Source organism: Hordeum vulgare, chromosome 4H (genome assembly GCF_904849725.1).
Source record: "Hordeum vulgare subsp. vulgare chromosome 4H, MorexV3_pseudomolecules_assembly, whole genome shotgun sequence".
Taxonomy (NCBI): domain Eukaryota; kingdom Viridiplantae; phylum Streptophyta; class Magnoliopsida; order Poales; family Poaceae; genus Hordeum; species Hordeum vulgare.
In genome coordinates, this window is record NC_058521.1 from 464,736,450 (window position 1) to 464,758,430 (window position 21,981).

General features: G+C 47.2%; 1 pseudogene; it reads left to right on the plus strand.

The window, feature by feature from the left end:
* The first annotated feature begins 3,035 nt into the window (after positions 1–3,035).
* LOC123450619 overlaps positions 3,036–21,981 on the plus strand; it is a 69,980-nt pseudogene continuing 51,034 nt past the window's right edge.

A 21,981-nucleotide genomic window follows, 5' to 3' on the forward strand; every position in this document is an offset into this window, starting at 1 on the left:
GTAACTTCTTTCTTGTGGCATGAATGTTCAGATCCGTAAGATTGAAAACAATAGTTTACTATTGACATGAAAACAATAATACTTCAAGCATACTAGCAAAGTGATCATGAACTTTTGAAGTAACAAGGCCAAAGAAAGTTATCCCTACAAAATCATATAGTCTGGCTATGCTCCATCATCCCCACACAACGAATTTAAATCATGCAAAACCCAGGTATTGGCCAAGTAAGTGTTTTCGCACTCTTACTTTCTCAAACCTTTTCAACTCTCACGCAATACATGAGCATGAGCCATGGATATAGCACTATAGGTGGAATAGAGTGTGGTGGAGGTTGTGAGGCAAAAAGGAGCAGATGGTCACATTGACTTGGCATATTAATGGGCTATGGAGATGCCCATCAATAGATATCAATGTGAATGAGTAGGGATTACCATGAACCGGATGCACTTAGAGCTATAAGTGTGTGAAACCTCAAAAGGAGAACTAGTGGGTGTGCACCCAACTTGCTTGCTCATGAAGACCTAGGGCAATTTTGAGGAAGCCCATCATTGGAATATACAAGCCAAGTTATATAATGAGAATTCCCACTAGTATATGCAAGTGTCAAAACAAGAGACTCTCTATCATGAAGAACATGGTGCTATTTTGAAGCACAAGTGTGGAAAAAGATAGTAGCATTGTCCCTTCTCTCTTTTTCTCTCTTTTTTTTGTTTGGGCTCTTTGCCCTCTTTCCATTTTTTTTGGTGGGCATCTATGGCCTCTTTTTTTTATTCCTCACATGGGACAATGCTCTAATAATGATGATCATCACCCTTTTATTTACTCACAACTCAATACTTAGAACAATGATGACTCTATAGGGAATGCCTCCGGTAGTGTATCGGGATGTGCAACGATCTAGCTTAGCGTATGACGTCGAAACATCTCGCTAGCTATCTTACGATCATGCAATGGCAATATGAAAGTGATGGCAGAAGTCATGAGACGGAACGTGGGAGTTGCATGGCAATATATCTCGGAATGGCTATGAAAATGCCATAATAGGTAGGTATGGTGGCTGTTTTGAGAATGATATATGGTGGGTTTGTGCACCAGCACTAGAGAGGCTAGCAGTGGTGGAAGGAGAAAGTGCATTTATACCATGGACTCACATTAGTCATGAAGAACTCATATACTTATTGCGAAAGTTTTATTAGTAATCGAAATAAAGTGCTAAACACATACTCCTAGGGGAAGGGTTGGTAGGTGTTAACCATCACGCGATCCCGACTGCCACACAAAGGATGACAATCAATAAATCAATTATGCTCCGACTTCCTAACATAGCGGTTCACCATACGTGCATGCTGCGGGAATCACTAACTTCAACATAAGTATTTCTAGATTCACAATACCCTACTAACATAACTCTAATATTACCAAATCAAAATCTCAAAACTTAATTCTTAGGAATCAAACTTCTCTTACTAATCAATGCACTTGAATTATGGAAGATTTTATTATATCCTCTTCGGATGCCTATCATCTTTAGGACTACTTTCATAGCACAAGCCAATTACCAAGTTACTGAGAGAGAGCACTCTCAAAAGATATAAGTGAAGATCGAGAGTTTTTATTTCTTCAAAATATGACACCATCGAGCTCTAAAAAGATTTAAGTGAAGCACTAGAGCAAAGTTATCTAGCTCAAAAGATATAAGTGAAGCACATACGAGCTAAATTGCCTAACTCAAAAGATATAAGCGAAGCTCAATGAGTATTCTAGCAAATTCACGATGAGGCAATAATAAATTAGTTATTATTATATTTCCTTGTTCATAATAATCATTTATTATCCATGCTAGAATTGTATTGGTTGGAAACTCAAATACATGTGTGGATACATAGACAACACACTGTCCCTAGTGAGCCTCTAGTTGACTAGTTCGTTGATCAAAGATGGTCAAGGTTTCCTGGCCATAGGCAAGTGTTGTCACTTGATAACGGGATCACATCATTGGGAGAAGCATGTGATGGACAAGACCCAAGTTATATACGTAGCATATTGATCGTGTCATTTTATTGCTATTGTTTTCTGCGTGTCAAGTATTTGTTCCTATGACCATGAGATCATATAAATCACTGGCATCGGAGGAATACCTTATGTGCATCAAATGTCACAACGTAGCTAGGTGAATATAAAGATGTTCTACAGGTATCTTTGAAGGTGTCTGTTGAGTTAATATGGATCAAGACTGCGATTTGTCACTCCGTGTGACGGAGAGGTATCTCGAGGCCCACTCGGTAATACAACATCACACACAAGCCTTGCAAGCAATGTGACTAAGTGTAAGTCACGGGATCTTGTATTACGGAACGAGTAAAGAGACTTGCCGGTAACGAGATTGAAATAGGTATGTGTTGGGGATATTATCTGCGGTGTGACCCGCCCTAGTTGGGTCGGGTCACCAAGTGGGCGACTCATCCTTTGGCGGTTCATGCTTTGGCCCAGAAGGCACAGGAGCTGGACGGCGGTTCAAGATCCGGATGGAGGATAAGTTATCGGGGAGTCCTCCAGTCTTGGAAAGCACGACGACTTACAGATAGAAAGAATCATGGTTTGTATTAAGGCATGGACTCTTGTAAACCCTAGGGTCTCGACATGTATTTAAAGGAGAGTCCCTCGAGAGGAGAGGCACGTTGAAAATCATCGAGAGCTAGGTCAGGTGAGTTACGCCCTCCTTGTAATCGAGACATCATCAATACAACACAAAGCAGGACGTAGGCTTTTACCTCCTCACGAGGGGCCGAACCTGGGTAAATATGAGTCCCGCTTCGGCTTAACCCCTTTGAGTAGCCACCAAGGTGCGATGGCTCCATCACTAAGTCCTTTCATTAGGACATGTGCCATGAGAAAACCACGACAGTTGGCGCCCACCGTGCGGCCTACGCACGATGGAGTTGAGTTCTCGAAGGGATCCCTACCAGGGTCAGGGAGCTACACGGCCGGGCTCTTGACCCGGAGCCGCCGCGGAAAGTACTACATCGACAACTCGATGTGGGGGCCCGAGGCCGATTTAATCGAATCCGGCTATAGAGTCCCCTTCAGCAAGGTCAACATCTTCATCGGCATAGTCGGTGCACCCATGCCTAAGCCGGACAGCTTCACCGACACCGTCGAGCCGGACAGGTATGTCCCTCCCGTCGCGCTGCCAAGCCTGACGCGCCCGATTTTCGTCGGCTTCACGCTGGGATCTGATGAGCCAGAGCGATCGGCGACTCAGGAGACTACGTCGGTCAACACCGACGACGAGTCATCCATGGGCGACACAGATTCAATCAAATCCCTGCACGAGGGCTGCCTCGGAGATCTGTCGCTGGCGATGGATCCCGAAGTCCTCGACCGGACCCGTCGTCAGATCGCCGTATATATGGCGGGGGCAACACAGTCCGAGCAAAACCCTGCAGGCAACAACGAGGCTGACGAACCATCCAAAAGCCCAGTTGCGGTCCTGGTGGACCTGTCGGCGGAGATAACAAGGATCATGGTGACCCCTATGACGGCAGAAAACCAAGGAACAATAAACGCCGAGTTGGCAAAGCTGCAAGATCAGATGGCGAAGGCCCAGCGAGATGCAGAGGCAGAAGCCGCCAGGATTGAGACTCGGCAAGCTCAGATCACCGCGGAGACGGCCCGCTTGAACACCGAGAAATATAGACTTGAAAGACATCAGCGCGCGTCCGACGCTGTCCATCAGAGGAGGCACCAGGGGCGTTTACCCCCTGATCTGAACCCTACCCTCCTTTTCTACACTCCGCGCACCCCCGGGGCGGGAACCGTTCTAGGGGGAGGGCGGGCTCAGCCACCAAACTCGCCGCCTCAGCCAGCGGATGATCGTGTTCCCCGTTTCCAGACACCTCAGGGCCACTTTTCCAACCCCATGGACAACGTGCTCGCCGCAACTCGCCATTTAGAATCCCTTCCGATTTATGGCAACACCCCGGCTGAAATAGAAGCAAGAAACGCCATCGAGATGTTGAAAACAGCAGTGGTCCAGAACGCACAATTCTCACACAGCCTCGACCGGCTGCACTACACCCCCCAGGCGAGCCGCACCAGAAGCCGGCCGGAGGACCTACCCGCCATAACCAGCGGGCCGCGGCACCTACCTCAGGGTGATCCGCCCGACAATCGGGACCCTCCTACCCGCAACGTCACTGGTACGACGGGCTAGGATCATAAAGACAACATCCAAACCCACCCAGCGTCACTTCGCGGAGGCGGCAGGCACGTCGGGCTGCCGTGTTTGGCCCTTGCCCTGCGCAACGAGCGGATGCCGAAGGACTTTAAAGGACCAAGGAAGGTGCCCAACTACACCCCGGATCTTGAGCCGGCATCATGGGTTGAGAGTTACGAACTCACAATGGACATGCTCGACGTGAGTGAGGCGGTCTGTGCCAGGTAGTTCACAATGATGCTCGAAGGAACGGCGCGCACTTGGTTGAAAAACCTGCCACCCAACTCCATCCAGACTTGGGCTAAACTGAAGGATCGTTTCATCAAAAACTTTCGGGGAACTTGCAAACGCCCAATGACGATCGTCGACTTACAGCATTGCGTGCAGCGCCCCGATGAGTCGGCCCATCATTGGACGCGGCGGGTTGCGGAAATCATCCACTCGTCAGATGGCATCACGGCGGCTCAGGTCGTGCTAATTCTGGAGCAAAACTGCCACTATGAGCCCTTGGTACAGAAGCTGGGGCGGCTGAAGCGCAAGGTCCAGGATATGGGCGAATTGATGGATACCCTCACTTGGTACGCCAAAGCAGACGATGCCAAAGATCCAGGAGAGGACGATAGCAAGGCCAACTCGCCAAGGAAAGGCAATTCATCCAAGAATCACTCCCGGTTTTAGGGACGCGCCCACCATAATCACGGTGGAAATGGCAAAAGAAGGCAGCAGGAAGGATCCATGGACTTCGTCACCAATACCAATGCTAACAATGGCAACCAGCGCCAGAAGAAGAGGGGTTACGGTGCCAAGAAGCCGCGCAATTACAACGAGATACTTAAGGGCCCCTGCCCGCATCACGCCACGGCGAAAGGGCCGGCGACCCACTCTTGGGAAGATTGCTACATAATGCAGGAATTTCGGGCGGAGGCACTAAAGAAAGGCCAAACCGGTGACCAAAGCCAACGGCAGGTACAGTTCGGTGCGCCTAATCAACGCCAGAACCCGTTCGGCGGCTTTCCCGAACCAGGTCCCCAGGGCGGCTCACAACCAAGCAGGGGCCAGTAACCTGTGCATAACCAGCAGCGGTATAACCCGCCCGGAGTGTTTTAGCAGCCACCCCCGTAGGGGGCTCCCTAGGGGAAGATGATAATGGCGGATTCCGCAGCAATCCCAAACAATTAAACACTGGACAATACCACATGTTCACCACCAGTGCCTGTAAGCGAGACAAGAAGGTGAAGCACAGGACGTATAGCGTGTCCGAGCCGGCGTTCGCCAGGTACCTCCATTGGTCTCAGCAGACTATCTCGTGGAGTAGGGAGGACCACCCGCCCAGAATCGACAACCCCAGCGACTTGGCATTGGTCGTGGCCCCCCAAGTCGGGGGATATACCCTTTCAAAAGTTCTTATGGATGGTGGCAGCAGCATCAACATATTATATTTCGACACCTTTCGAAGGATAAACCTCTTGGAGAAATACCTAATGCCGTCAACCACGGTATTCCATGGTATCGTCCCGGGTAAGTCGGCATATCCAATTGGACGGGTCAAACTTAATGTGGCTTTTGGTACAGCATCCAATCACAAGAGTGAGTCGCTTATATTTGAGGTGGTCAAGCTAAAGAGCCCATATCATGTGTTGTTCGGGCAGCCGGCTTACGCCCGGTTCATGGCTCGCCCCTGCTATGTCTACCTTAAACTCAAGATGCCTGGCCCTAAGGGACCCATCACAGTCGACGGTGACAGGAGGATAGCAAAGGAGTGTGAGGAAGGAGATGCGGCTTACGCAGAAATCGCCTGTGCTGCAGAAGAACTCAAGTATCACCAAGCCAATGTTGACCCGGCGGATATGTCGCCCCTCAAGAAGCCAACAACTGATGTCGTGCCGCTCCTCAAGTTTAAGGCGACGGATGACACTAAGATGGTGGACTTTACTCCTGGCGATTCATCCAAGCAGTTCACTATCGGGGCGGGTCTGGATCCCAAATAGGAAAGCGCGCTCATCGAATTCATCCGTGAGAATCGGGACATCTTCGAATGGAAACCTTCTGACATGCCTGGTGTACCGAGAGAATTCGCTGAGCACCATCTTAATGTTGACCCTTAAGCAAAGCCGATTCAACAATATCTTCGCAGGTTTAATGAGGAGCGACGCAAGGCGATCGGAGAAGAAGTCGGCCGTCTTTTGGCCGCGGGATTCATCGTTGAGGTCTTCCACCCTAAATGGTTGGCTAACCCGGTCCTGGTGCTCAACAAGAACGGCACTTTCCGCATGTGCATCGACTACACCGACCTCAACAGAGCTTGCCCAAAAGACCCTTTCGCCCTTCCCTGCATTGATCAAATCATTGATTCGGTTGCGGGATGCGAGCGTTTGTGTTTCTTGGACGCCTACTCCGGATATCACCAAATCAAGATGGATATGGAAGATCAGGAGAAGACAGCCTTCATAACCCTATTTGGGGCATTTTTCTATGTATCCATGCCGTTTGGGCTCAAGAGCGCTGGGGCAACTTACCAACGTTGTATTCAAAACTGTCTCCGCGGCCAAATCGGACGCAATGTCCATGCTTACGTTGATGACATCATGGTATAATCTCGCAAGAAGGAGACACTCTTGGAGGATCTCAAGGAAACCTTTGACAATCTGCGTGTGTATCAAATGAAGCTTAATCCCACCAAATGTGTCTTTGGCGTTCCTGCAGGAAAGCTTTTGGGTTTTCTGGTGTCCGAACGCGGCATTGAGGCCAACCCGGACAAAATCGAAGCAATCACCTCGCTCGGGAAACCAGCGAATATTAATCAAGTTCAACGCATGGCGGGTCATATTGCGGCCTTGAGTCGCTTTAAAAGCCGCCTAGGGGAGAAAGCCATTCCCCTCTATCACTTGCTTAAGAAAGCTAATCAGTTTGTTTGGATGGACGAGGCCAACGAAGCTTTTGAAGCCCTGAAGCAGCAACTGGTCAACCCGCCGGTTCTGGCCGCCCCGACTGGAAAGGAGCCTGTGCTTTTGTACATCTCGGTGAATACCAAGGCGGTGAGCGTGGCAGTGGTTGTTAAACGGAAGGAGAAGAATACCCGGTACAGCGCCCGGTGTATTTTATCAGCGAGTTGCCAACCCTCTCCAAACAACGTTATTCACATTGGCAGAAGTTGGTTTATGGGGTGTTTATGGCGAGTCAGAAGCTAAATCATTATTTCCAAGAACATCCTATCATGGTGGTTAGCTCCGCCCCTCTTGGGGACATCATCCAGAACCGAGAAGCAACAGGATGAATCGCCAAATGGGCAATTGAGCTCGAGCCACACCACGTGCGGTATACGCCTCGCACGGCTCTCAAGTCCCAGGCATTGGTCGACTTCATCAATGATTGGACCGAGTTATAGATTCCCGAGGACAGGCCTGATCTCACGTACTGGACCATTTACTTTGATGGGTCTAGGCAGTTGGAAGGCTCGGGGGCTGGCGTGGTGTTGATTTCACCCGAGGGAGACAAGTTCTGTTATGTTCTCCGACTCATGTTCCCGTGTACCAACAACGCTGCAGAGTATGAAGCCTTGCTTCATGGTTTGCGACTCGCCAAGGAGATGAACCTCACACGTGTCAGGTGCTTGGGCAATTCCGATCTGGTGGCACAACAAGTTTCAGGTACATGGGATTCCCGGGACCCCCTGATGGCGGCTTATAGAAGGGTTGTGTCTGATGTGGCGGGTCATTTCCATGGTTATCAAGTCGATCGTATCGACCGGCGACTCAATGAAGCGGCTGATGCCCTCTCGCGTCTCGGCTCGCAACGTAAGCCGGTTCCTCCTAATGTCTTTCTGGATATTCTACATAATCCTTCTATGAGGTTGCCTTCAGAAGAGGAGTTGGCGATACCAGATCCTGAGTCTCATTTTGTGGCGGCTCTATGCGTTATGCCAGATTGGGTTCTTCCTTACTTGGCGTACCTCACACGAGGCGAGTTACCTTCAGATGAGGTGTTGGCCCGTCAAATCGTTCGTTGGAGCAAATCCATGGTCGTCATCAATGGCGAGTTATACAAGCGAAGTACTTCCGGGGTATTTCAAAGATGCGTTTCTTCTGATGAAGGGTGCACAATTCTCAATGAAATACATGCAGGAGATTGGGGGCATCATGCTGGGTGACGTTCCCTGGTTTCCAAGGTGTTCCGGCATGGGTTCTTTTGGTGAACGGCTCATGCGGATGCAGAAGAGATAGTTCGTCGATGTGATGGATGTCAACGTTTTGGACGACAAGCTCATGTGACGGCTCAAGAATTAAGGATTATTCCCATCACTTGGCCCTTTGCGGTTTGGGGATAGATATGGTTGGTCCCTTTAATATGTCATCCAATAAAAAGACTCATCTCCTGGTGGCGGTGGATAAATTCACCAAGTGGGTCGAAGAAGAGCCTGTTGGCAGCTGTGACGCGGAAACGGCCGTCAAATTCTTGAAAAAGCTGATATTTCGTTTTGGATACCCACACAGCATTATCACTGATAATGGTACCAACTTATCACAAGGGGCGATGCAGGAGTTTTGCAACCGGGAGCATATTCGGCTTGATATATCTGTGGTTGCTCATCCACAATCTAATGGGCAGGCAGAACGGGCGAATCAGGAAGTACTGTGGGGAATCAAGCCCCGACTTATGGTTCCCCTAGAGCGCACCCAGGGTGTTGGGTTGAGGAGTTGCCTTCGGTATTACCTAGCATTCGGACCACCCCGAATCGTTCTACGGGCTTTACTCCTTTCTTCTTGGTGTACGGAGCAGAAGCCGTTCTCCCTAGTGACATTACGCATGACTTGCCCCGAGTCCCTGCTTATGTGGAACAGGATAATGAGTTGCCACGTCAGGATTCTTTGGATGCTTTGGAGGAAGCACACGATTTGGCTGCCTCCCGATCGGCTATCTATCAGCAAGACTTGCGGCGTTATCATAGCCGTCGGGTAAAGAGCCGAGCTTTTTAGGAGGGTGACTTAGTGCGCCAGTTGATCTAGGATCACACTGGTATGCATAAGTTGTCACCGCCTTGGGAAGGACCCTTCATCGTCAGCAAAAATCTTCGCAACGGGTCATACTATTTGATAGATCTTCGGCCTGATCGGCCCACCACGGAGGATGAGTCAACTCGCCCCTGGTACATAGCCCATCTGCGGCCTTACTACACCTGAGCTATTGGCTCCCCTTTTTTCCTTTCTCTCCCATTTTTGGAAATTGTAAGTCCTTCGTTTATATAAAGCAATAAAGTCGATACCCACAAAACTTGGGTTTTCCTGCCACTTCATTTTCTTGAAAGCATGGATCTATATTGTTCTTCGACAAGTCGCCCAAGCATGGACGCTATCAATACCAGAGAGCATAAGTCGCCATGATGCACTTATTACAACACTGAGTATCGATAAGCCAAAGAGGATCAAATCGCTACAAGCGCACGATTCAAACATGGGCGCCTTATATGATTCTGAGGATTAGGCGGGCTTACTTGGGGGCTATCAGCTCCCAAGTCATTTTGTGGTAAGATCGTATACGCTTCTACAATCCTATGACCGGTCTTTCCCCTAATCATAGGTCACTTGGGGGCTTCCTCTCACTGAGATCGGCCTAACTACCCATTTGGCTAGCGAAAAATTACCGCACTACAAATGGTTATACTGGACTGTGTGTTGGCCAAATCGCCATATGGACCCATGAACTCTTGGCGAGTCAATCCGCTCTATGGACCCTGAACTCACCTTGGTTAAAACATGCATGGTACCGGCTAGCGCCCCACATGGAGAATAGAGAAACCATTGGTTCATTGAACCTGCTTCACTGAAGCTTGACTCGCGGCTGATCAGCCAGTCTAAATACTTGAGCTTTTTTACACAAAAAGTCTCCTTTGGGGTAACACTTGATTTTTTAAACTCGTTCTATCCTGTAGCGACTTGAACGAGCCGACAAAATTCTTATTATCACCTTCCTGGCATTGCCACAAGGGTCCATAGATTTATGAGACTCGCCGTGTCTCGTTAAGAAACCTTGAGTCGGTTATTATTTATCATCATCCACTACTCATTGAGATGGTTTGATATATGCTTTTTGCTAGCCAAACAGGTTGGTGATCAAATCTTTACTGACATGGCGGGTCGAGCATCATGGCACCCCAAGGGCGGCACAAGTTTTTTTTCAAAGGTCACAGAAGAGTTCCACAACAGACATAAGCAAAGGATTGTTTTCTACAATGACCTATTACATGGCTTAGATGGCCAAATCTGTAAGGTCTATTCTGCTGGCGCCTCCGGGTCAACTTGCCTCGAGCTCTGGCCGACTTCAAGTTGTAAATCGCCCAGTACCCAGTTACACATGGATAGAGCGGCAAATTCGTCTTCATCATGCAAAAATGCCGAAAGATCCGCCTCCAAATCAAAAGGGTTTTTGGGCCGACGAGGAGTCGAGCTCGTTGTCACAAATGTTGGCGGGTTTACTTCCTTTTTCTTGTCGTCATAAGCGGCTTGGTACTTTGATAAATCCAAGCTTGCTGCTAGCTGAGTTGCCGCCGAGCGTGATTCCTTGACGACGAGCTGATAATCATCTTGAGTAAACTCTGACTCGTCATCCTTGAGCTGTGGGAAGCCTGCTGCTACTTCTTCGGGTTTCAGTTCTGGAGCATACACCAAACACCGACTCAACGTACTCAGCGCCCCCTTCCGGGCGGCTGATCGGGTTAGCTCACCTATCTGAGGCGCAAGGGTGGATAAGCAGCCAAGCATCTTTTTGATTGATGTGATTGGTTCCTTGGTGCCCATCGCTGCCTTCACGGTCAGCATGCTCCCAGTGTACAACTGCTCAGCCAGTGTGTAAATCGCCTTTAACTTCAAGATACAGTCGTCCTGAAGGTTGGCGGCTCTCGGGCCTGCGTGAGAGACAATAATGGTTAGTAGTTTTTTCACACTAATTTTTTCTTTTAAAAGATACAAAACTAGGGATTCCTTCTAACCAAAGATGGCATGTGTCATGCTGGAAATATGTTTCTTTAAGCCGGTCAGCTCTTGTTGCACGGCTCCCAGTTTTGTTTCAGCCATTTCGGCTCGTTTTAGCGCAGTGGCTTGATCAGCTTGAGATTTCTTGTTGGCGGCCTTCAGCTTTTCCATATCACCTACGATCGCCTGGTATTTTTTCTGCTTGAGCCCGCGTGTCTTGCTGGTCGGCTAAACTTTTGTTTAAGTCGCCCAACTTTGACTCGGCTCGGGCCAGAGATTCCTGACAACATATTATCAATGGACAGGTCTCAGAATTGTTGCAAGCAACATCCCTGACACTTGGGGGCTAATTTATAATTTTTTAGACAAAACTATGCCACAAACAAGACCCGACTCATCTTTCAAAAGATGACCCAACCCTTGGGGGTTACAGGTCGAAGGTTTTTTCTGCATCAAGACCCAGCTCATCTTTCAAAAGATGACCCGGCCCTTGGGGGTTACAGGTCGAAGGTTTTTTCTGCATCAAGACCCGGTTCATCTTTCAAAAGATGACCCGGCCCTTGGGGTTACAGGTCGAATGTTTTTTCTGCATCAAGACCCGGTTCATCTTTCAAAAGATGACCCGGTCCTTGGGGGTTACAGGTCGAAGGTTTTTTCTACATCAAGACCCGGTTCATCTTTCAAAAGATGACCCGGCCCTTGGGGGTTACAGGCCGAAGGTTTTTTCTCCATCAAGACCCGGCTCATCTTTCAAAAGATGACCTGGCCCTTGGGGGCTAATAAGGAGGGTATGCACTAAGGAGTACCGCATGTTTATTCTTCATCATATGGAGCAGGTTCTTCTCCATTTCATAACTTGTCTCCAGGCGACTTGCGAAGCCGGAGCAGAGTTCATCAAACTCAAGCTTTTCATATTGAGGAAGTTTGGCCTTGGAAATCTCATGCTTGGTGGAAGGATGGGACGATGTTGATACATGCTTCGATAAGATTGTCGAAGCCGGCTTAGAGAAGCCAGTACCAGTAATGACCACAGCATCAGGATCTTCAGCCGCCTTCAACGGACTTGGCGGGTTGGGCGCTTCCATGCCTTCCTTGGGAGAACTTGGAAGGTCAACTCGGTCATCAGTTATATCTTTTTCCGGGTCACCACGAGCTGGTGCTGGGTTTTCCCTAAGTTCTAGAGCAGGAGCGGAAGTTGAGCCGCCGGTTTTCCTCTTCTTCGCTTTCGCTCTAAGAAAAAGAGGGTCATGTTTAAAGCAAGTGTCATTATCGTCAAGAAAAGACATAAGTATTATAAGGACTTACCCTTGTACGCGAATCATGGGAGGAAGGGCCGACATCACTGAGTTGCCCGATGAAGGGGGAGAGGTCTGCAAAAGTAATATCTCAAAATGTGAGCGAGTTACAAGTGTGATCCAAAAGGAAAGAAGGTAGAAATTGATAGAGGGTACCTCATTCTGCCGTTTCTTGGTAGGGATTTTTGCTGGTAACCCGGACATCAAAGCCCTGAGTGGCTTCGAGTTTTCCGAAAGGAAGTATGTTGCGCCTTCTTCAAGAGGAAATTTGGGTCCAGACAAGCATTCGGGTGAGACATGGGATCTTTCCCACAAACTCGCCTGGCCGGCTTAGGTGAAGGAGAAGTTGAGTCTGAAGAAATGGAAATTACCTCTACAACGTCACCTTGGCTTTCGTTATCATCATTCTTTATAGGGAAATGCAGAGATATAAGCACAAATTAGAGAAAAAGGGCGTCAAGACATAAAGGATAAAATTTTACCTCTGAAGACGCTTCGCTGACTTGGGATTCGTCCACATCAGATGATTCGGCAATGGCGGTTTTGTTTTTACCCTTGGACTTCCTTTTTGGAGGTGGTCTGGTTTGCTTCAGGGCAATCTTTTTCGGCCTTCGTGACCAGAATCGTTCGCCTTTCTGAGATGGAATCAATGTTATGCAAGGCAAAATCCAAGTAAGTCGGAAAGCGTAAATCAAGGGCGGGTCAACTTATTTACCTTAGGAGCCGGGTTAATTTTGCAAAATGGCTTAAGCCCTATTTGGCTACACTTGGCCAAAGGCTCGCCGGTTTGCTTTTTGATGATGGTCACAATGTCTTCCTCTGTGAGTGTTGTGTGGAAGTAGCATTGGGGATGGGTCAAAGTACCAACAAATTCGCACATCAAGCCGTCTCGGCGACTCAAGGGAAGGATGCGCCATTCCACCCAGCAGCGGATCAGATCAACTCCAGTAAGGCCATTGTTTGTTAAAGATCGTAACTCGGATAGCACTCGTATGAAATCCGATTCTTATTCTTTGGTGAGCTAGTCAGGAAGTTTGAAGTTTGTGGGCAGACGCTCCTTCCTGTAGCCTAGGAGTTTGTTTTCACCCGGAGGAGAAGTGTCCCAGCAATAAAACCAAGACTCGCCCCAACCTTTGGGGTAGCTGGGCATGGCGAGTGATGGGAATGGGCTGTCTCTTCGTCGTTGAACGTTAACCCCTCCAAGTTCTAAGCTAGGGCCATTGGAGAACTTGGTGTGGCGATTCAGGTGGAAGAAGTACCAAAACAAATTGACTGACGGTTACATTCGTAGGTAAGCTTCACAGAATACCTGGAATTGGCTCATGTTGCTGATCGAGTTGGGGACCAGGTCTTGGAGGCGGACGTTCAAGAAGGCCATAGCGTCTCTGAGGAACTTTGATCCTGGCGGCTTAAACCCCCGTTCGAGGTGTTCAGCAAAAACAACTATCTCCCCTTCCTTCGGGTTGGGAATTTCGTCGCCTAGTCCAGATCACCATCCGATGGCTTCCTTCGGATCAAGGTTCCCTGTCATTACGCAATCCTCGAGGAAGGCGTCGTCAACTTTGGTCGGGAGCCAGCCGGACTTGAAAACGGTACCCATAGCTACAGAGGAAAAGATCACGGGTAAGTTAACCCGCCAAACACTTGTTGAGTGGCTAAGAGAATCTGTTAACCCGCCGAACACTTGTTGAGTGGGTAAGAGAATCTATTAACCCGCCGAACATTTGTCGAGTGGCTACGGAAATCTATTAACTCGCCAATAAGGGACTAGATTTGGGCACAAGGGTGACTTAGGAAGGTATCCCAGGGCATGGAGGACGTGCGGTAAAATGATGAAGTCTGAATCTACAAACAGTTTTCTACACAGTAAGCAGTATAATGCGGATCTACGAGCAAGATAAAATAACGGAAAAAGGTTTGGATGAAGCAGAACGGGCAGTGACTAAAAATGAATATGGCAGAGATGATTTGGCCGAAGCTTTTTGGGTTTCCGAATAGGAAACTATTTAATCAAGGATGCGGTTAACGCTATTACATCAGCTATTACCATTAACCTATCAACATGCAAAGGGAAGCTCGAAGCGTTCTAAGAACATGGCAGGTGGTAAATGCCGAAGGATCAGGATCTGATTGCAACTGATGAAGAACTGACTTGCTAATGGCGTCCGGAAGCGGCTGTGCAGGTCCGCGGCAAGGACGGCGTTCTCGCTAGGTTGAAGATGCGTCGGATGTAGTGGACGGTGATGGAGTCCCTCGAGCAGTGACAGAACTTCGCAGGCGGCAGCGGAGTCCCTCGGGCGGCGCCGGAGTCCCTTAAGCGGTTGCAGAAGTCCTTCGGCAGCGACGGAGTTCTTCGGGTGGTGTTGGATTTCTTTGTGTGGTCGCGAGAAAGAAGAAGCTGATGGGACGAGCAGGTGAAGATTCCCTTCGCTCGTGTTCCCGAGCCTATTTAATCGGACGGGTGGGGAGATTGAGGTGCCTCGCGCGGGAACCGAAGGGCAGGCTAAAGATTCACACTTATGGCGCCAAGATTTTTGGGATATTTGCGCCACGAGATCCGCTCGAGATTGCGTCATCATTTTCCAAGGATAATGGGATAAGATGATGTCTTCAAGAAACAATTCAGCGACTTGGATATTTCCATGAAGGATGGCGGCTTAAGCGTGTGATGCATGAAAGGAGTGGACTGAGTCGCTCCTAAACTAGGTAAGAGTTTATTGGCATGAACAGGTTCAAGTCAATCTGGGGCCTAATGTTGGGGATATTATCGGCGGTGTGACCCGCCCTAATTGGGTCGGGTCACCAAGTGGGCGACTCATCCTTTGGCGGTTCAAGCTTTGGCCCAGAAGGCCCACGAGCTGGACGGGGGTGCAAGATCCGGATGGAGGATAAGTTATCGGGGAGTTCTCCAGTCTTGGAAAGCACGGCGACTTAGAGATAGAAATAATCATGGTTTATATTAAGGCATGGACTCTTGTAAACCCTAGGGTCTCGACCTGTATATAAAGGTGAGTCCCTGGAGAGGAGAGGCGGGTTGAAAATCATCGAGACCTAGGTCAGGCGAGTTACGCCCTCCTTGTAATCGAGACATCATCAATACAACACAAAGCAGGACGTAGGCTTTTACCTCCTCACGAGGGGCCGAACCTGGGTAAATCTGAGTCCCGCTTCCGCTTAACTCCTTTGAGTCGCCACCAAGGTGTGATGGCTCCATCACTAAGTCGTTTCATTAGGACATCTGTCGTGAGAAAACCATGACAGTATGCGGATACCGACGATCGAATCTCGGGCAAGTAACATACCGAAGGACAAAGGGAATGACATACGGGATTATATGAATCCTTGACAGTGAGGTTCAACCGATAAGATCTTCGAAGAATATGTAGGATCAAATATGGGCATCTAGGTCCCACTATTGGATATTGACCGAGGAGTACCTCGGGGCATATCTACATAGTTCTCGAACCCGCGCGGTCTGCACACTTAAGGTTCGATGATGTTTCGGTATAGTTGAATTATAGGTGTTGGTAACTGAAAGTTGTTCGGAGTCCCGGATGAGATCCACGTTGTCACGAGGAGCTCCGGAATAGTCCGGAGGTAAATATTAATATATAGGAAGTCCTATTTTAGTCATCGGAAAAGTTTCGGGCTCATCGGTAGTGTGTCGGGAGTGCCGGGAGGGGTGCCAGGGACCATCGCGAGGGGTGTCACGCCCCAAGGGGTCTCATGGGCTATGGGAAGAGATAAACCAGCCCCTGATGGGCTGGAATAAGTTCCAACAAAGCCCCAGAAGGTTTGCGAAGGAAAAAAACACAAGGTGGAAAGAGCTTCCAAGTGGGAAGGTGGAATCCTACTCCAAGTAGGATTGCAGTAGGACTCCTCCACCTCCAATTTCGGCCAAACCTTGAGGTTTTCAGGCTGCCTCCTCCCCTCCCTCCCTCCTATATATAGTGGTGATTTAGGGCTGATTTGAGACAACTTTTTTCCACGTGCAACTGATAACCCACAAGTATAGGGGATCACAACAGTTTTCGAGGATAGAGTATTCAACCCAAATTTGTTGATTCGACACTCGGGAAGTGGAAGAATATTCTCGTGTATTAGCAGTTGAGTTGTCAATTCAACCACACCTCAAAGACTTAGTGTCTGCAGCAAAGTTTCAGTGGCAAAGTAATGTGATAGCAACGGTAGCAACGGTAACAGTAGTAGCAGTGACAGCAGTAGCGGTAACACTAGCAGAAGTGACAGCAGTAGCGGCAAAGTAACATAGCAAGGACTAGTAGGAAAAACTCGTAGGCATTGGATCGGTGATGGATAATTATGCCGGATGGCCTTCATCATGCAACAGTTATAACATGGGGAGATAAGTAACTAGCTCCAGTTCATCAATGTAATGTAGGCATGCATTTCGTATATAGTCATACGTGCTTATGAAAAGAACTTGCATCACATCTATTGTCCATCCCTCCCATGGCAGCGGGGTCCAAATGGAAACTATGGGATATTAAGGTTCTCCTTTTAATATAGAACCTGAACAAAGCATTAGCACTTAGTGAATACATGAACTCCTCATACTATGGTCATCTCCGGGAGTGGTGCCAGCTATTGTCACTCCGGGGTTGTCGGGTCATAACACATAGTAGGTGACTACAACTTGCAAGATAGGATCAAGAACACACATATATTGACGAGAACATAATAGGTTCAGATCTGAAATCATGGCACTCGGGCCCTAGTGACAAGCATTAAGCATGGAAAAGTAGTAGCAACATCAATCTCAGAACATAGTGGATACTAGGGATCAATCCCCATCAAAACTAACTCGATTACATGATAGATCTCATCCAACCCATCACCGTCCAGCAAGCCTACGATGAGATTACTCACGAACGGTGAAGAGCATCATGGAATTGGCGATGAAGGAAGGTTGGTGATGACGACGGTGATGATCTCCCCTCTCCGGAGCCCAGAACGGACTCCAGATCTGCCCTCCAGAGGAAGAACAGGTGGTGGTGGCGCCTCCGTATCGTAAAACGCGATGAACTCTTCTCCCTGATTTTTTTTCTGGGTGAAAGGGACTAAATAGTGCTGGAGTTGGAGGCGGAGGAGCCCCGAGGTCCCCACAAGTCTGCCTGGCGCGGCCAGGGGGCCCGCGCCTCCTGGGTTTGTGGGCTCCTCGCTCCACGTCTCCGGTTGATTCTTGCGCCAGTATTTTTTTTATATTCCACAAAAAATCTCGTAAATTTCCAGGTCATTCCGAGAACTTCTATTTCTGCGCAAAAACAACACCATGGCACTTCTGCTGAAAACAACGTTAGTCCGGGTTAGTTCCATTCAAATCATGCAAATTAGAGTCCAAAACAAAGGCAAATGAGTTTGGAAAAGTAGATACGATGGAGACGTATCAACTCCCCCAAGCTTAAAGCCTTGCTTGTCCTCAAGAAATTCAGTTGACAAACTGAAACAATAAAAAGAAAAACTTTTACGAACTCTATTTGATCTTGTTGTTGCAATTATGTCTAACTCATATTCAGAGTTTCAACAAGATCATAATCTAACCACATAAGCAATGACATTTAGGTCTCAAGATGTACTCATATCAATGGCATAATCAACTAGCGAGCAATAATAATAAGTTTCAAATGTTAACACTTCAATCAAAACAATTATGAAGCAATATGAACAGATGGTATCTCGCTAGCTCTTTATGAGACCGCAAAACATAAATGCAAAGCACCTTCAAAGACCAAGGGCTGACTGAACATTGTAATTCATGGCAAAGAAGATCCAGTCACATTCATACTCAATAACAATTAAAAGCAAAGCATAGAAATGACGGAGGTGCTCTCTAATTGGTGCTTTTATAAGAAGAGGATGACTCAACAGAAACATAAATAGATAGGCCCTTCGCAGAGGGAAGCATTGATTTGTAGAGGTGCCAGAGCTCAAGCTTTTAAAACAGAGATAAATAATTTTGGGTGGCATGCTTTCATTGTCAATGCAATGACCAAGAATTTTCACCATCTGCCATGCTACACATACTATAGGCGGTTCCCAAATAGAAAAGTAAAGTTTTGACTCCCCCACCACCTATCAATCACACTCCACGACTAGCCGAATACTCGGGTGCCGTCCATACCAACAACAATCCAGGGGGAGTTTTGTTTGCAATTATCTTTTTGATTTGAGCATGGAACTGGGCATTCCAATTACCGGCCCCTTTCTCGTGAATGATAGTGAATAAACACATATCGAGGATAACACACCTAGCATGGAAGATACTGATCGCCCCTTGTCACCACATGAGCGGTTCCGGCATGCAAAACAGATTATTACTTGAAGGTTTAGAGAGTGGCACATGCAAATTTACTTTGAACGGCAGGTAGATACCGCCTATAGGTAGGTATGGTGGACTCATATGGAACAACTTTGGGTTTATTGAAGTGGATGCACAAGCAGTATTCCTGCTTAGTACAAGTGAAGGCTAGCAAAAGACTGGGAAGCAACCAACTAGAGAGCAACAACAGTCATCAAAATGCATTGAAATTAACCAACATTGACTGCAAGCATGAGTAGGACAAAAATCACCATAAACATGAGTATCATAGAGGCTATGTTGATTTTGTTTCAACTACATGCGTAAACATGCGCCAAGTCAAGCCACTTGAATCATTCAAAGGAGGATACCATCCTATCATACTACATCATAATAATCTTGAAATTCATGTTGGCATCCAAGATAAACCATTATAAGCTCCTAGCTAATTAAGCATGGCATCAGAAACTATGATCTCTAAGTTGTCATTTGCAAACATGTTTCTCTCATAACAAAGCTGAATTAGGAACGATGAGCTACTCATATTTAAAAAAACAAAATAGATCGAGTTCATACCAGCTTTTCCAGGCTAAGTCACTACATCATATATCGTCATTATTGCCTTTCACTTGCACGGCCGAATGAGGTGAACAATAATAAGAGTGTTCGCGAATTGGACTAAGCTGGAATCTGCAAGCAAGCACAAAGGAGAAGACAAAGTAATATGGCTCTTTGATAGATAAACAGATATGCATGTGAGAGCCACTAAACATTGTAACAATGGTCTTCTACCTTGACCCAAAGAAAAAGAAAATTATTTACACGGGAAAGCTCCCAACAAGCAAAAGAAGAACAGGAAATCTTTTTGGGTTTTCTCAAACTAAACAATCACACGAGAAGAAAGCGAGAAAAAGAAATAAACTAGCATGGATGATACAGTGGCGAGGTGTGAACACCGACTATCAAAGTGAAAGCATGAATATAAGGTCGGTGAGAAATACGTACTCCCCCAAGCTTAGGCTTTTGGCCTAAGTTGCTCTACTCCCACGGCAGGTCCGGGTGGTATCCAAAATCATAATGGGGGTTGTACGGGAAGACGGCATCTACTGCCTGAATAGCTGCCTCACGGAGGCGAGCAGCCTTTGCCTCCCTCTCATACTCCTCTGCCTCTCCTCTGGTTATGTAATATCTCTGTTTTACCTGAAAGTCAAAGAAGGAAGGAGCAGGAAGGTTAATATGGAGAACACCTTGTCGGTTAAATATTAACTGGTATAGGAGGGATTCATTATCCCTCTCAAGGAACTGATAACATGTCATAGTTGTGCGATCAAGGAAAGCTGTATGGAGCGGGGGATCTCCTTCGTAGATGGGTACTCCAAGAAAATTTGTTGTGCGAGTGTCATAGATCCCACCAAAGAAATCCCCTTCATTAGCATTATTATTTAGCCTCCCCGCGATTATAGCTCCCATGTTGAAACTTCTGTCGTCTGTTACTGCGCTCTTAAGAATACTAAGGTCAGGTGCACAGAGGTGACAATGCTCAATCTTGCCGTTAATGCATCTACCTATGAAGAGGGCAAAGTAATGCAAGGCAGGAAAATGAATTCTCCCCATGCTAGCCTGCGTAATGTGTCTAGTTTCTCCAACAGTTATACTAGAGATGAAATCTCTAACCGAAGACTTAGGAGGATCATTGAGATTACCCCAATCAGGTATCTTGCAAATTCTGTTGAAATCCTCTAAATCTATGGTATACGATTTGTCATACAGATCAAACAGTATGGATGCGCCACGGCCAACTAAAAATTTGAATCTACGAACAAAAGAGGCAGTGAGTGTAGTATACTGTTCTCACTTGTTGGAGATGAATTCTTCGAGCCCGGCGTTGTAAACAAATGTATCAAACTCGTCCTTGAAACCTGCATCAATCATCAATTCATCGGAAGGCCATTCACATGGTTGTACTGGTGCCTCCCTTGGCAGATAAGGATCGGGCTCCCGAATCGAGAGACAGGACCCCTTTTGCTTGAGGAATCACCATGATAGTTTCTCCTGAGCATCTTATTTTTCTGAAATTTTCAGTGACTCAAGAGAAAAGTGAACAAGGCTCAACGAAACTCATAGCAACTACTCCTGCAAGTGCCTAGAGGCCATATCATGCATCAAAACCACTTGGGACCATCTAAAATTAGCATGCAAAGCTCAAGAACAGTGTCACCAAGGCAGCAAAAATACACAACGAATAAGGCACTAGAGCAAAAACTAATTGGACCAATGGAGGAGTCACATACCAAGGAACAATCCCCCCAAATCAGTTTGGTGAATGGGGCTTTGCACAAGGAGATCAAAAATCGCAACAAGAAGAGCAAGAACACGGGTTTGAGCTGTGGAATGATTATTTCTGGAGGTAGGAGAAAGAGATGGGAGCTAGAATAAGTGGAGGGAGGCCAAGTGGGCCCCACAAGCCTGGTACGTGCAGCCAGGGGGGTGCCCGCACATCCTGGGCTTGTGGCCCACTGGTGCATCCCTCTGACTAGCTCTTTGTCGGAGAATTTTTCAAAAATTCCAGAAAAAATCATACCTGATTTTCAGGGCATTTGAAGAACTTTTATTTTCAAGACACTTTTCTATGGGACGCAAAAAGCAGAAAATAGGAAAAACTAAAGCTAAATTTATCATTTTTCTTCTAAGCAACCGAAAGTAAAGGTTTCGAACAGAGGGTTGTGACTCCAAGATTCATTCATCTCATGGTCATCAAAAGAAATCCGTCAATGAGGTTGATCAAGTCTCCTTGACAAACTTTTTCGAATCGCATAAAACCGGAGAATTTTCGAATAGTCACTAGGTTACCTCAATGGGGATGTGCATATCCCCAACAAGAAAATCATACTTCATCTTGACAGTAGGTATAGGGCATTCAAAGCTCCTAATAAGAATCGATGAAGTTCTTTCAATAGCATTGATGCAATGTACTCGATATTGTTTCTTCGGAAAGTGCACCGTATCCTCATTACCATAGACATGGAAGTGACATTGCCTTTGCTGCAATCAATAACAGCCCCTGCAGTGTTTAAAAAGGGTCTTCCAAGGATGACAGCCATGGCATCATCCTCGGGAATATCCAGAATAACAAAGTATGTTAAGATAGTAACGTTAGCAACCACAAGAGGCACATCCTCGCAAATGCC